The sequence below is a fragment of the Equus asinus genome, chromosome 3, assembly GCF_041296235.1.
Source record: "Equus asinus isolate D_3611 breed Donkey chromosome 3, EquAss-T2T_v2, whole genome shotgun sequence".
Classification (NCBI taxonomy): domain Eukaryota; kingdom Metazoa; phylum Chordata; class Mammalia; order Perissodactyla; family Equidae; genus Equus; species Equus asinus.
Window position 1 is genome coordinate 107,881,900 of NC_091792.1, and position 17,386 is coordinate 107,899,285.

Consider the following 17,386-nt stretch of genomic DNA (forward strand, 5'->3'; position numbering starts at 1 on the left):
AATGATAACAGGACCCCAGTATGACTAGTGGATGCAAGAAGCCCCAAATCTAACCCTGAACCACAAATATCTCCCTGTGAGCACAGGGAATGTCAAGGCAATATGCACAAGAAAAAACAGTAAATGAAAAAGAAAGAAAGATCATCAGGTGTGTTTGTGCTTATAACCCCAAATATATAGCTCTCTGTGAAAATGATGAGTGCCTTTGGTCCAGATGTAACTGCTTCTCACAATCCCTAACATACACCCAAATTGACTACCAGAGATCAAGGTACTGAACAAATCTGTGGTGGTGGTAACATCAATGAATGTGTTTGTTAGTAGTTATTTAACTGTACACATATATTGGTGCATTTTATAGTTTGTAAATTATAACACAACAAAGATAATATAAAGAGGAAGAAGGCATGAATTAGAAATTATTACCATGTATGCTTGTAAAATTCATAATAGTTCTTTAAGCTTCAAACTACACAATCTCACCTGTCAAACTTGGAAATGTATGATGTTTATTGTATTTGTGGAGGAAATGTCTAGTTAAACATTACATTGTCTATAAAAGTTGATCTTAAGTGAGAAATAAGGTGAAGATTTCCTTAATCTTTGTCCTATAAACTCATATTAGTCCAGAGATAAAATGGGCTAGATGGTTTACCCAGTAATTCATTTCAAAGGAGTAAAATCTACCATCCTGATGATCTATGGACAAAATGTGTCAATCATTTACAAGCATGGCATTCAGTTCCCATGTAATAATTAGGCCAGTCATGAGCTATATGGTCAAATTGCTATCCCATTAGTTATCCAAAGGAAACAAACTGCTCAGTTGTTAAAAACTTTTGCCAAATGTGAAGCAGTTATTAAATGGCATGCCCATTTTTACTCTTCCATCTGTGTAAATATCATTTTCAAAATTGTATGTCTCTCTAAGGCAACTGATATCTTATCATAAGAAAATAGTGAATTTAACACCAAACAGACAGAAATTCAATGTGATTAACATACTGGTAATGTGGAAATTTGAAACCTCAGGAAGAGCATTGTGAATAAAGTTCTTATTTATTTGCATCAGAGTGATTTAACAAAGCTATTTTTTTTTTCCTTAAAACAAAGCAAAGGGATGTAAACTCTCTGGTTTTGGGTATTTGGAGAGATATGTAAGAAGCATTTACTAAAAAGAATCCTGAAAACCTACCCAGAAGAAAAATAAATCAGTAATAATAATTTTATCTGACTTATGAGGGCATGGAAGTGAACCTTGGGGCCTGACTATGGACAATCTCTTGTTCCTGCCTTCAAGGAACAAGAATTCATCTTTATCAATTGCTGGTGAATGTGGTTCATTTCCACAACTTTTCCACTAGTTTTATTTATCTATAGTTTAAGGGCTATAAATTTTATGTCACCCATTTCAGCTGAAGATGTTTAATGGCTTGGCATGTTAGATGGCAACAAATTATTAACAATTTATCTCTATTTTCAACTGCAGGCATCCATTTAAAAAAATATCCTTCTAACATATTTCTTACCTGGATGAGCAAACTTTTTCTTTACAAGAAATGGAATAATTTGTCCAGAGCTTTGGAGAATATGGTGTTCTGGTGTTTCCACTGGGACTAATCATCAAAATCTCACAGAAGAAAACACAAACATGATCACAGTTGGCCTTCCCCAGATCCCAAAGAGAGTCAGATAAACTTTAAACTCTTTATCATAACTATAAATTGCTTTCCAGAAGAGGAGGTAAAGTTTCAAAATGCACATGAGCCAAAAATCTTCCTATATCTATTTTGCATTATTTTTACACATTGGATTAAATTTTGCAAATCTTTCTTTGCATTGCTTTCATAAAATTATATAAGCATAAATTCAGGATCAGATTTGGATATTATGGGTAAGGACAAAACAATTTCTAGATTAATTCATCAGTCAGGCTTCATTCCACCAGATTTTCTAAATAAGGTATGGCACCTGAAATAGCATCAGATGGAGTCATTTTACCATTCCAAACACTTGTTACCTAGTGTAGAAATGGTAACATGTTTAGTTGACAAGCTCTGACTCCAGGCATAAAATGAGCTCTTACTTCCGCCTCTGCTCTGATTCCCTCATTTTCCCAACTGAATACTGTGTACAGTTTGGGAATAGCATACTTAAAATGTCTCCTGAGAGAGATGGCACGGGCCACTGTGAATCCTCTTTTACTCTGATTGTAGAGTAGAGGAGAGAGACCGAAATCCATTCCAAAAATACCTACTACTTTTTCTAGTTTCATTTGGGAAATAGCAACAGAAATGTTGGGACATAGGTTCCTAAACTTAATGTCTCTTCACTTGCCCATTTGGAATGTGACTTAATCAATATAGTTGCTTCTGAATAATCAGATAAACAGCTCCAACTTTCTAACATTGGGTAGGAATAGGCATGTATAAATTTGGGGGAAAAGTAAGCAGGTAGGAATAGGCATGTATAAATTTGGGGAAAAAGTAAGCAGAATCAAGTCTAACCTAGAAAAAAGTAAACAAGTTCGCTTCTTTTAAAATCTTTTTGTTTTGTAAAGTTATAAGATCAGCTTTGTCATTGCTTTTGAGCTACAGGCTAGGTTTATGCCTGTTCTGAACTCCTTCTGAGCAATCTACACTACTTTTATGACAGTGTTATTTCAGAACTGACCTGGCATATAGTACATAGCAACCTGCCATAAAAAAAAAATATTCCAGTAATCTAAAATTCCTTGGAATTTTATTCCATTGATATGGTTGCAGAATCAGGCTCTAGTTAGAATCACGGTCTGTTCAATCTTTTTTGTATTATAAAGTGGGATTAGATCACCTAACAGGATACCCCGACAATTTTCACATTTTAGCTAACGAAAGTCAATTGACTATAATGTGGGATCCTCTTTCTTGTGGATGTATCAATGACAATATTATGATTTCTGATAATTTCATGGGCTTTTCTTCTTTCTACCTCAAAACAAAAGAAAACAAGTGATTAGGCATCTAGTGGCAAAAATACATTAGATTCAATTCAATGATTTTTGTCTATGATATTCTAAGAAACAGTATTTCCCCCACTATATAATAAAAATTAAGTTTTGTTGCCTCTCTAAGAAGAATACATCTTATTTCTTACTCCTAAGTTAAGGACATTATATTATTGACTACATAGCATAGAAAGACATAAATCTTCAGCTGAATATCTATGGATAATAAAATGTAAGCAAATCATCCCTTATTTCTTTAAAAAAATGTGGGAGTAAGAATTGTGGTTGAGAAACCTAAATAGAAAACCTTAGAGAATACTGAAATCATAAAAAAGACTGTAAGCAGCAATATAGGCATTAATGTTGCTGCCAGTGAAGGCTCACAAAGAGATGAAAAATATATTACTGGAAACTGAGGGCAAAGGAATCCTCTAACTATAGAGTCAGACATCTTTGGGAAATTGTGTCCCATGATGATGTGGAAAGCAGGATTTCTAAGTGATTAACCCATGTGCTTAGTTGAAGATATTTTTCAGCAAAGTTTCAAGATTCTATGTGGGATTTCTTCTGCTGCTTAAAGTTAAATGTGAGAAGAGAGAGATAAATTGATGGAAGAACTGTTAAAAAACAAGGAGGTTGGGCTTGAAGATTTATAAAATTCATAGTCTGTCTAAATTGCTAAGGAAGCTTATATTAAGGGATTCACTGTGAGAAAAACATGCTCTAGAGGAAAAGCTGAGAGTGTGGCTTCGGAAGATTTTGCTAACACTTCAGAAAAATCAAATGGTTAGAGTATTCAGTCACACAAAAGACTGTTTGAAGAGATTGGGGGTATGACTCAATTGATTCAGAGAAAATCTAGGAAGATACTCCTCAGACATCTCAGTAAAAGTTAAGAGAGAGATTTAGCTAAGAAAGATCTATCTAAGAAGGAATGAGCCTCTTACCTAAGGGAATGACTCTCCATGACATAAATAGGAGACCCACAAAGTTATTGAGAATTTTATACCAGTAGAAACACTCTCAGCTTCAACCAAAAGAGAGTAGAAAATGAAAGAAAGCTGCCTGATCTCCAAATTTCTGCAAGAAGGAAATGGGCTTCTAAAACTACTTGGTTGCAGGACCAGCCTGGTGGTGCAGTGGTTAACTTCGCATGTTCCACTTTGGCGGCCCAGGGTTTGCTGGTTCAGATATTGGGTACAAATATGGCACTTCTTGGTAAGCCATGCTGTGGTAGGCATCCGACACATAAAATGGAGGAAGATGGGCATGGTCAGCATTCCTCAGCAAAAAGAGGAGGATTGGCAGCAGATGTTAGCTCAGGCCTAATCTTCTCAAAAATAATAAAATAAAATAAACCTACTTGGCTGCAAGTATGTGCTATCTTCTATGAAAAAGGAAAAATGGTGCAGAAGGGAGAGTCAGAAGGCCAGAGTGCAGAGTGATGGAGTACAAATCATCATCCCCAGTTCTTGAAATCTAGTGGTATTCCCCAGGTGGATTTTGCAATGGCTCGAAACAGCAACTCTTTTTTTTTTTTTCTTCAGGAAGATTGGCTCTGAGGTAACACCTGTTGCCAATCTTCCTCTTCTTTTGCTTGAGGCAGATTGCCTTTGAGCTAACACCTGTGCAAATCTTCCTCTATTTTGTATGGGATGCCTCCACAGAATGGTTTGACAAGTGTTGCTACTTCTCTCCCCAGAATCCGAACCAATGAACCTTGGCCCACTGAACCTGAGTGCATGAACTTACCCACTCTGCCATGGGACCTGCCCCCAGATTAGGGAATTTTGACCAGATGAGATTTTGGACTTTGACTTGAAGTTTCAATGTTTGAGACTTTGGGGCACATTAGGATATAGTGAATGCATTTTGCACGTGTGATGGACATGAATGTTGGGGCCCAGGGCACAGACTGTTATGAGCAGAATAATTTCTGTCAAATATATCGGAGCCCTAATCCTCAGAATCTGAATATGTGAGCATCCATGGCAAAATGAACTTTACAGCTATTGTTACTGATTTCTAATTTCATAAAATTGTGGACAGAAATGATGGTTGGAACTATTTCAAGCTTCTTAAATTGCTAAGACTTGTTTTGGGCCAATCATATGATCTATACTGTGAAGGTTCATGTCACTTAAGAATATATATTCTGCTGCTGTTGGATGGAATGCTCTACATATATATTTGTTAGATCCATATGGTCTAATGCATAGTTCAATCCAACATTTTCTTGTTGATTTTCACTCTGAGGGAACTATTCATAGCAGAAAGCAGGTTTTTGAAATCCCTTACTGCTTTTGTGTTGTCCATTTCCTCACTCTGATCTGTTAGCATTTACTTAATATATTTAGGTCCTTGATGCTGGGTGCATATATATTTAAAATTGTTATATCTTCTTGGTTAGCTGATCACTTTATCACTATATAATCACCTTCTTTGTCTCTTCTTACCACTTTTGGCTTAAAATATATTTTATCTAATATAAGTATAGCTACCTGTGCTATCTTTTGGTTTCGACTTGCAATGAATCCCCTTAATTTGAGCCCTTGTGTGTCCTTAAAGGTGAAGTGAATCACCTCTGGGAAGCTAGAGTTGGGTCTTGTTTTTGTTTCCATCAATACACCCATTCTGTGTCTTTTGATTGGAGAATTCAATTCATTTACATTTTGATGATTTACAGATATGTAGAGAGTAAGTAATGCCGTCTTATTAATTGCATTCTTACTCTTTTTAGTTCCGTTTAATCTTTTTTCCTTTCTTTCTTTCTGACTTTGTGAATTGACGATTTATTATGGTGGTGTGCTCTGATTTCTTTCTCTTTGTCTTTTCTGAATCTGCTAGAGGTTTCTGTTTTGTTGCTACCGTGAAGATTCCATAAAATATCTTATAGATAAAACAATTCATTTAAACTGATAGCAACTTAACTTTGATTGCATACAAATCTCTAGCCTTTTAGATCACCTTTTATGTTTTCATGTAACACTTTACCTCTTTTTACATTGTCTATTTGTTAACAAATAATAGTAGCTGTATTTGCCTTTAATTCTCTTTTCCTTTAACCTTATCCTATAGTTAAGTGGTAAACACAGCATCATATTACAGAATTGAAGTTTTCTAAATCTATCTGTATATTTACCTTTATCAGTGTGCTCTATATTTTCATGTTACTAATTACTTTCGTTCATTATTTTTTCATGAGGAAGATTGACCCTGAGCTAACATTTGTTGCCACTCTTCCACTGTTTGCTTGAGGAAGATTGTTGCTGAACTCACATCTGCACCAATCCTTTTCTATTTTGTATGTGGGATGATGCCACAACGCGGCCCAATGAGTGATGTGCAGGTCTGCACCAGTTATCCACACCCGTGAACCCCAGGTGGCCAAAGTGGGGAGCGGGAACCTAACCACCATACCACAGGCTGGTCCTTAATTAGCCTCTCCTATTTCAGCCAAAGAAATCCTTTAAGCATTTCTTGTAAGGTAGGTATGGGTAATAAATGCCCTTAGCTTTTATTTGTCTAAGAAGGTCTTTATTTCTCCTTCATTTCTGAAGGATAACCTTCCCAGACAAAATTTTTTTTTTTTGAGGTAGATTAGCCCTGAGCTAACATCTGCTGCAAGTCCTCCTCTTTTTGCTGAGGAAAACTGGTCGTGAGCTAACATCCATGCCCATCTTCCTCTACTTTATATGTGGGACACCTGCGACAACATGGCTTGACAAGTGGTGGGTAGATCCGCACCCGAGATTGGAACTGGCAAACCCCGAGCTGCCAAAGCAGAACGTGCATACTTAACCACTGCACCACCAGGCTGGTCCCCCAGATAGGATATTCTTGACTGGAAATATGTTTCTTTCAGCGCTATGAATACATCATTCCACTCTCTGGTGGGCTGCAAGGTTTTGTGCTGGAATGTCTACTTAGAGCCTAATGGGAGTTGCTTTGTAGGTTACAATTTTCTTCTCCCTTGCTACTTTTAGGATTCTCACTTTGTTTTGGATTTTTAAAGGTTTCATTAAAATATGCCTTGGAGAAGATTGTTTTGAATTACAGTATTGGAGTGATCTATTAGCTTTGTTAACTTGGATATCCAAATTTCTACCCAGGTTTGGGAAGGTCTCAACTATCATTTCTTTAAACAAACTTTCTGTCCCAATTTACAACTCTTCTCTTTCTGGAACTCCAGTTATTGTTTTGAAGATGTCCCATGGATCACACAGGCTTTCTTCACTCTTTTCATTTATTTCCTTTGTTTTCCTCTATGGTGTTATTTCAAATTTTCTATTCTCTAACTCACTGATCCTATCTCCTTTTGGGTCTATTTTGCTATTGAGTCTATTATATTTTCCATTTCATTCATTAAATTCTTCAGCTCCGGAGTTTCTCTTTGGTTCTTTTCATGATTTCTATCTCTCTGTGTTTCTTAAAATTTATTATTTATTTATTTACTTATTTATTGCAGTAACATTGGATTATAACATTGTATAACTTTCCGATGTACATCACAATATATTTCGAAATCTGTGTAGATTACATCATGGTCACCACCTAAACTCTAGTTACAATCCATCACCTAACGCACGTGCCTAATCACCCCTTTTGCTCTTCACCCTCCTCCCTTCCCCTCTGGTAGCCACTAATCCAATCTCTGTTGTTATGTGTTTGTTTGTCATTGTTTTTATCTTCTAGTTAGAGGGGAGATCATGGTATTTGACTTTCTCCCTCTGACTTATTTCACTTAGCATAATACCCACAAGGTCCAGCCATGTTGTCACAATTGGCCTGATTTCATCATTTCTTATTGCTGAGTAGTATTCTATTGCATATATGTACACCAAATCTTCATTATCCATTTGTCCCTCGATGGGCACCTAGGTTGCCTCCAAGTCTTGGTTGTTGAGAATAATGCTGCGATGAACATAGGGCACACTTATCTTTATGCGTTTGTATTTTCAAGTTCTTTGGATAAATACCCAGCAGTGGAATAGCTGGATCATATGGTAGATCTATTCTAAATTTTCTGAGGAAGCTCCATATTGTTTTCCATAGTAGCTGAACCAGTTTGCACTCCCCCCAGCTATGTACAATTGTTCCCTTCTCTCCACATCCTCTTCAATACTTGTTGATTGTTGTCTTGTTAAATATTGCCATTCTGATTGGAGTGAGATGACATCTCACTGTAGTTTTGCTTTGCATTACCTTAGTGATTAATGATGCTGAACATATTTTCATGTGCCTGTTGGCCATCCATATATCTTCTTTGGAGAAATATCTGTTCAGATCTTTTACCCATTTTTTTAACTGGGTTGTTGGTTTTTTTGTTGTTGAGCTGTATGAGTTCTTTGTATATTTTGGATGTTAACCCCTTCCCTGATATATGGTTTGGAAATATCTTCTCCCAATTTCTAGGTTGTCTTTTTGTTTTGTTGACAGTTTCCTTTCCTGTGCAGAAGATTTTTAGTCTGATGTAGTCCCATTTGTCTATTTTTTCTATTGTTTCCCTTACCGGGTCAGACATGGTATGTGAAAAAAATGCTGCTAGGAACGATGTCAAAAAGGGTCTCTGTTTTGTTCTAGAAGTTTTATGGTTTCTGGTCTTACATTCAAGTCTTTAATGCATTTTGAGTTGATTTTTGAGCATGGAGTAAGATAATGGTCTACTTTCATTCTTTTGCATGTGGCTGGCTAGTATCCCAACAGCATTTATTCAATTCTTTGTTCTCTTTGTGTGAAAAATGTTGGAAATTTGGAACTTTGATAGTAACTACAGTGAATCTATAGATTGCTTTAGAAAATATGGACATTTTAACTATGCTGATTCTTCCAATCCATGAGCATGGAATCTTTCCATTTCTTTGTGTCTTCTTCAATCTCTTTCAACACTTTTTTATAGTTTTCAGTGTATAAGTCTTTCATCTCTTTGGTTACCTTTATTCCTAGATATTTTATTCTTTCTGTTTTAATTGTAAATGGGATTCTATTCTTAATTTCTTTTTCTGCAACTTCGTTGTTAGTGTATAGAAGCACAACTGATTTTTCTATGTTAATTTTGTATCCTGCAACTTGCCTGTATTCATTTATTATTTCTAAAAGCTTTTTAGTGGATTCTTTAGCATTTTCTATATATAACATCATGTTGTCTGCAAATAGTCACAGTTTCACTTCTTGTTTTCCAACTTGGATCCCTAAAATTTCTTTTTCTTTCCTGATTTCTCTGGCTAGGACTTCCAATACTATGTTAAATAAGAGAGGTGAAAGTGGGCATGCTTGTCTGGTTCCTGTTCTTAGAGAAATAATTTTCTGCTTTTCTCCATTGAGAATATTAGCTGTGGGTTTGTCATATATGACTTTAATTATATTGAGGTATTTTCTTTCTATATCCATTTTATTTAGAGTTTTTGTAATAAATGGATGCCGTATCTTGTCAAATGCTTTCACTGCATCTATTGAGATGATCATGAGATTTTATTCTTCATTTTGTTAATGTGGTGTATCATGATGATTGATTTGTGTATGTTGAACCATCCCTGCTTCTCTGGTATAAAACCTAGTTGATCATGATGTATGATCTTTTTAATGTATTGTGGTATTAGAGCTGCTAGTATTTTATTGAAGGTTTTTTTGTTGATGTTCATCAGTGACATTGGTCTATAATTTTCTTTTTTTGTGTTGTGCTTGTCTGGTTTTGGAATCAGGATAATGTTGCTTTCATAGAATGAATTAGGAAGCCTCCCCTTCTCTTCAATTTTTTACAACAGTTTGAGAAGGATAGGTATTAATTCTTCCTTGAATCTTTGGTAGAATTCACCTGGGAATCCAACTGGTCCTGGACTTTTATTTTTTGGGAAGTTTTTGATAACTGTTTCTATCTCCTTACTAGTGATTGGTCTATTCAAATTTTCTACTTCTTGATCCAGTTTTGGAAGGTTGTATGATTCTAAGAACTTACCCATTTCTTCTAGGTTATCCAATTTGTTGGCATATAGCTTTTCCTAGTATTCTCTTATAATGTCTTGTATTTCTGAGGTGTCCATTGTAATTTCTCCTCTTTCATTTCTAATTTATTTATTTGAGCCTTCTATTTTTCTTGTTGAGTGTAGCTAAAAGTTTGTCAATTTTGTTTATCTTTTCAAAGAAGCAGCTTTTGGTTTCACTGATTTTTTTCTATTGTTTCTTTAGTCTTTATTTCATGTATTTCTGCTCTTATATTTATTTCCTTCCTTTTGCTGATTTTGGGCTTTGTTTGCGATTCTTTTCCTGGTTCTCTTAAGTGCACTGTTAGATTATTTATTTGGGATTTCTCTTCTCTGTTGAGGTAGGTCTAAATTGTTATAAACTTCCCTCTTAGAGTCGCTTTTGTTGTATGCCCTAGATTTTGGCATGTTGTATTTTCATTATCATTATGTAGTGTCCTTCTTTGTGTCTTGTTACAGTTTTTGTTTTAAAGTGTATTTTGTCTGATATAAGTATTGCTAGCCCAGTTTTCTTTTCTTTGACATTTGCATGGAGTATATTTTTCCATCCTTTCACTTTCAGTTTGTGAGGGTCTTTAGATCTGAAGAGTGTCTCTTGTATGCAGCATATATACGTCTCTTGTTGTTTTTGTCGAATTTGCCACCCTATGCCTTTTGATTGGAGCAGTTAGTCCATTGACCTTTAAAGTAGCTATTGATGAATATGTATTTATTGCCATTTTGTTGCTTCTTTTTCTGGTTATTTTAGTAGTTCTTCTCTTTTTCTTTCTTCTTCTCTTGCTCTCTTCCCTTGTGGTTTGAAGGCTTTCTTTAGCAATGTGTTTGATTTCTTTCCACTTCCTTATTTATTTATTATAGTTTTCTGGTTTTTGATTGCCATGAGGTCCATATATATAGTATTCTGCCTATATAGCAATCCATATTGAGTTGATAGACTCTTTAGTTTGCCCTCTTGTTAAAAGCTCTACATTTTTACTCCCCTCCTCTGAAATTTTATGTTTTTGATATCACATCTAATCTCTTATTTTGTGTGTGTCCATCCGTTACCCTTTTGTCATTGAAATAGATAATATTAATACTTTTATCTTTTAACCTTCATATTATCTTCACAGGTGGTTGATCTGCTAACTTTACTGTATTTTTGCCTTTACCAGTGGTTTTATTGCCTGGTTTCTTTTGGATAATTTTCTTATCCCTATTTGTGGTTTTCTCTTTCCCACATAAAGAAGTCCCTACAGCATTTCTTATAGAACTGGTTTCTTGGTGATAAACTCCTTTAACATTTGCTTGTCTGGCAATCTCTTTATCTCTCCTATCCTGAATGATAAACTTGCAGGATACAGCATTCTTGGCTATGGTTTTTTCCTTTCACCACTTTAAATATATCATGCCACTCTCTTCTAGGCTGTTGGGTTTTGATTGACAAGTCCAGTGATTGCACATTTTAATTATAATTTTTCTTGGTGTGGGCCTCTTTGGGTTTATCTTTTTTGGTGCTCTCTGTGCTTCCTGTACTTGGATATCTCTTTCCTTCCCCAGGTTAGGAAAGTTTTCAGCTGTTATTTCTTCAAATAGATTCTCTGCCCATTTGTCTCTCTCTTCTCCTTCTGGGACATCTATAGTATGGATGTTAGTGAACTTGATATTGTCCCAGAGTTCCCTTAGACTGTTCTCATTATTTTTAATTCTTTTTCTTTGGTTTGTTTGGCTAGGGTGATTTCTTCTAGTCTTTTGTCCGGGCAGCTGATCCGTTCTTCTGTATCATCCACTCTGATATTGAGTCCCTCTAGTGAATTTTTTATTTCCAGTATTGTATTCTTCATTTGTGATTGGCTCTTTTCTATATTTTCCAGGTTGTTGTTGACGTTCTCACTGTGTTCATCCAGGCTTCTGTCAAGATTAGTGTGCATCCTTATGAGTTTTTGTTTGAACTCTTTGTCAAGTAGATTGCTGATTTCTGTTTCATGTAGTTCTTTTTCTAAGGTTTTGTCCTGTTTCTTTACCTGGACCATATTCCTTTGCTTCCTCAGTATGCCCCTGTCTTTGTGTTTATATCTATGTATTTGGTGAGTCAGCTATGTTTCCTGTTCTTGGAGAAGCGTCCTTATGTAAGAGACGCCTTTTGAGGCCCAGCTTCTCTCTCATCTCTAGTCCAAATGTTCCAGTAGTGATCCCTGTGTGGGCTACATGTGCCCTTCTGCTTCAGCAGCATTGCTCTTACTGCAGGTACCCAGGGAGTCTAAACTTCACGCCCAGCAGGCTGTTTCTAAATCAGGTTTGGGGAACACCAGCACCATTGGCTATAAGGTCTACCAGCATACTCGTGTTGCAGTTTTCCTGTTAAATAAGTAGGCACCCAGTGTAGCCGGTTGCTAGGGGCTTACAGTTGCTGTAGACCTCAGGCCTGGAAGGCTAGTGTCAGCTCTGTCAGGATTTCAGCTGAGTGGGTCCGGCCCCAGGCATGGGAGCACCCAATTGTTTCAAACTTTGGAAGGTAGGACTGGTCCCCTTTGTGGCTGTTGTGAAGCACAGGCCTTCTGCCACTGATAAGACTCCCTCCAGCCCCCACAGGTCCACAAACAGTCAACACAATCTTGGCCCATGCACACTTCCCAAACCCGTGGAGTACACCCAGTCACCCCACTGCAGAGTCCCCACCTCTCCACCAATGCTCCCCACAGTTCACCTGGTCCTCACACATGTCCTGCCCCACAGACAGAGGCAGACCCACTCGCCTTCCTATAGAGGATCCAGGCACCCATTCTATGGAGGCTGAAAAGTTGCCCAAGGGCTTGATGATGGGTGGTGCAAGTCCCTAGGGCAGGATGTCTGCCCGCCCTGGCTGAGCTGGATTAGATCTGTGCTCGAGCGGGTGTGGCAAACCCCTGGGCTAACAGACCAGGGGAAGAACTCTAATGTGATCTGCCAGTATTTGTGTCCACACGCCTGTACTAGGTCACGACAGTGGCTGCCACCAATATCTCAGTCTCTGGAGAGGTCTCACCTCTCATCAAGATGTGCCCAGAGCTTACCAGGTGCATCTCTTTTCACCAGAGGACTGTGTACCTTTCTTTCTGGAGATTTTAGGTTGCTCTCTGAAATAGTTGTATTTGTGCATAGGCTCTTTAAGAGCTGGCTTTATTCCACTTATGTCAATAGCATTTCTGGAGGCATTCCCTGTTGTAGTTAGCAACCAGCGAAACTAGATAATATTACAGTTGTCTCAGTTGTATTGACTCTGAAGTATGCTTATAGTGGTAATGTGCACCTACCCAAGTCCCCACTTCTCCAGGGAAGGCTGAATACCTTAGATGGCTCCTGTCCAGCTGGCTGTGAAGCTCCACTGCTCATGAAGGTGGCTTTTTTCTCTCCAAAAGGAATTTCTGCCTCTTCTGCTCAGTCCAGACTGTCTCTTGTTATGGGGGTTCATTTTATCCAATTTTCAATTCTCTCATGGGGTAATTTTTCCAAGAATAGTTGTAACCTGGTTGTGTTCATCGGAGGAGGTGAGTTCAGAGCACACCTATGCTGCCACCTTGATGAGATCCTTCTACCTCTTTGTTAAATTTATTATTTTGTTCATGTATTGGTTTCCTAATTTCATTGTTATACTTCTCTCCATTCTTGTGGTCACTGAGTTTCCTCAAAACAGCCATTTTGAATTCTTTATTGAGTAAATCACGAAATTCTGAGTCTTTGTGCTGGTTACAAGAGGATTATTATCTTTGGCGATGACATGTTTCCTTGATTCCTCACGTTTCTTGGAGTGTTTTATAGCTGTTTTTGCGTTTGAAGTTTCACTCTCCTCCCTCAATCTTTACAGCTGCCTATAGGTGGAAAATACTTTTCATTGGTCCTTAGATCTGGGGCTTTCTCAACCTTGTATAGATGCACCTGCTCCACACTTTTTGCTCCCTTTTGTAGCAGAAATCTTAGAATATATGTTTTTTCTTGATCTTAAAACTCACTAGACCAGCTATGTGAAACTTCTCTTTTGTTTTCCAGAAGGTGGCACTACTGCACAAGTTTTTGGTTTATCCTTTGCCCATAGGCCCTGGCCTGTTTTGTGCACACAATCTTTGTCTAACAGAAATCACTCTCACTGCTGCCCTCTGGAACATGCACAACAATTGGTTGCAGAGTTGGGAACACTGTAGGTTGGCACTTGGGCATTAAAAAACTAACTAAAAATAAATGAATGAAAGAATTTAAAGGCTGAATTTGTCTTGATTATTAAAGTATATGTATTCTAATTATTTTAGCAATATTTGTTGGCAAATGCATGGGATATTTTAATTAATTTTGCTTCATTTCCCATAGTTTTGTCAAATTTAGAAGAAGATTTTCTAGATTTCAGTCTCAGAGTTCAGCTTCCATTAGGTTTAGGGAGATTCATGGTACTACATCTATCCTTATAATCACTCTTTATGCACAAAAATTCCTTCAAAGGGAATGGCTGGAATTTTGTGTATAAGGAAGAAATTACCTTCTATGAAAATTTACATTATTTTTTAAATTTTATATGATATATGGTTGCTTTTTACAACAAAATAGAGCTATTTGGGAAATTCATTTGTTTCACAACTTAAAGTAATTTTTCCTATGACTTTAAAGATCTTTGACTTTGGTGTTCTCCCTCGATAAATAACATTTAATGGTGCATGATCTCACATGTAGTTCATCTAATGAAGTTAATGTCTTTGAATGCTTGTTTCAAAATATATGTGGACTTATATCTCCCCTCACTAGAACAAGAGAAATGATCCTTTAAGATTTGTTGTCGTATTGAAAATGTTTTTGAAAGACAGATTTATATGAAACCATTATTGCACATAAATAAATTTAGACAATCTTTTCTTGATCTTTCTATATCTTCTCAAAGACCTTTCTTTCTTCTCTCTCATCTCCTTAATACATAAACATTGAGTCCTTCAGCAGAGGTGATAGTAATAACATCTTGTCTTCTATATTTTTTTTCTTAAAGATTGGCACCTGAGCTAACATCTGTTGCCAATCTTCCTTTTTTTCTTCTTCTCCTTCTTTTTCTTCTTCCCAAAGCCCCACAGTGCATAGCTGTATATTCTAGCTGTAGATCCTTCTGCTTGTGCTATGTGTGACGCTGTCTCAGCATGGTCTGACAAGAGGTGTTATATCCGCGCCCAGGATCCGAATCAGTGAAACCCTGGGCTTTGAAGCGGAGCGCATTAACCTAAACACGTGGCCACAGGGCCAGCCCCTCCTCTACATTTTAAGGTTAGGTAACAAATATCTGTAATCAATAAAAAAGTAGAAAAGTTTAAATGTAGATTTCTAGTATTTGGAAAAATAGAAATCATGTCACCAAGTTTTAACAAATCCTCACAAAAATCATTTTATGATAGGAGAGTTCTATAATCAGAAAAATGTAAATATCTCAATTGATCAAGACATTTTCATTCTAAAATCTATGCTAACAATACAGTGCTCATCTCATAGTCCAATTCATTTCAAATACAAATCTAATGAGAAATATTTTCTGGGAAACTTAACAAAAGGATTTGTATTAGTTCATCCAAATAAGATAGCATATTTTTAGAGAAAAATAACATCTTTAAACTGGAAAATATCTTTGCTATATTTCCTAATTAAAATTATCAGTAAAAATTATTTTGTTCAAACATAAACAATAATAAAGTCTATAAGATAGAGAACAGTTTATTAATATTTTCTTTGCAATTAAGATCATTAAAGGTCTTTCCAATGTTTATCCTTAAGAATATCTTCTAAATATCAATTTGTCATTAGATTATTTCTAAACCAGTCATCATTTAACATTTGTTGTGCTTCTAAAGTTGTGAATTACACAATTCCACATTTAAGAAATAGTTTTGAATGAGAAGTATATACAAAATTGTTTATCATGTTAAGGAATATAAACTCCAAAATCAAAGGAAACACCACATTTAATAAAAAATGTGCCCACACTTGAATATAGCTAACCTAAGATTTTCCATACATTGGAGACAACAAAGTAGGAATAAAACACAGAAAAAAATAAAGCACTCTGTCTACCTCTGCTCAACCACACACACACATACACACACACACGCACACACATCACTGAATAATGTTGTGGCTTTGATTTCTTTCTCTTAGTCAGATAAATTGAAGAGCTCTAGAGGACCATGGCCATGTATCTGACTGACCAGGCCCCATCAGACATATCATAGCACCATGCCCTAAAACTGGGGTTAAAAATCTGAAACAGCTATTACTCTAACAATCATGCGAAGCATTTCAAATCACATATTTTACTTTTCCAACTTTGTGCTTTTGCTCACACAATTTTTGTTGCTAGAAATAAGTTTATTTCCCTACTAATATACAATATTGCATCCTCTATCAGGAAAAGGTGCTAAAATCATTCAAGAAAAAAAATCTTCTCTTTCTTCTTTCACGTTTATATGTCTTAGTTTCAGCCATCTAAAACTTAAATGGGGGCTGGCCCAGTGATACAGGTGTTAAGTTCACACATTCTCCTTTGCAGGCCTGGGGTTCGCCAGTTTGGATCCCTCGTGTGGACCTACACACCGCTTGTCAAGCCATGCTGTGGCAGCTGTCCCACATATAAAGTAGAGGAAGAAGGGCTTGGATGTCAGCTCTGGGTCTGTCTTCCTCAGCAAAAAGAACAGGATTGGTGACAGATATTAGCTCAGGGTTAATCTTCCTCAAAAAAAAGAAAAAAATGTAATGAAGGACAAGAAATCAATGTATTTCTTTCTACAAGCATTTTCCTTATCTTAAAATAATGCCAGTGTCTTATTTAAAAAATCTCTTAAATCAAGTGTAATTCTGAATTATATTTGTTATGAACCACAGAAGAGCTAAAGACCTTTGACCAAAGCCAATAAATTCATCCATTATTAATAATAGTCTCTCAATGTTATTGGGTGCTTCCTGGCCTGAGTGTTAATCATTTGCCCTTTATTAGGAACAAAAAGGTGCATTTTTTATTCTCTTAATTTTAGTAAGTTTGGACAAACAAGAGGATATACTTTCTCTAAGATATAAGTTCTTTTAGTGACAAAAGGCTATATTAAGAAGATTTCCTCCTTGCTACAAGCTTCCTCAGCTTCTGCTTTAATTTTCCTACTCAAGAATATTCCAAGGTGTTTGGACTGCTTTAGAATTAGATATTGGCTTCCATTTCTGGTCCTCATGGTGTAATTGTGGCCAGACTAACCCTCTACCATTATCAACTAAAAAATTGGTCAAATTATATATAACTATATATAACAACTATTTTCAGACATTGAATATTAGGCATCAGAAGAACATGATAACTAAGAGACAGGAAATTGACAAGGTGAACTCTAAGGACACTCCAGCTTTCTGAGTGTAGTCACTTTCTAGATTACATTGCAAGGAACAGGATCTCCAT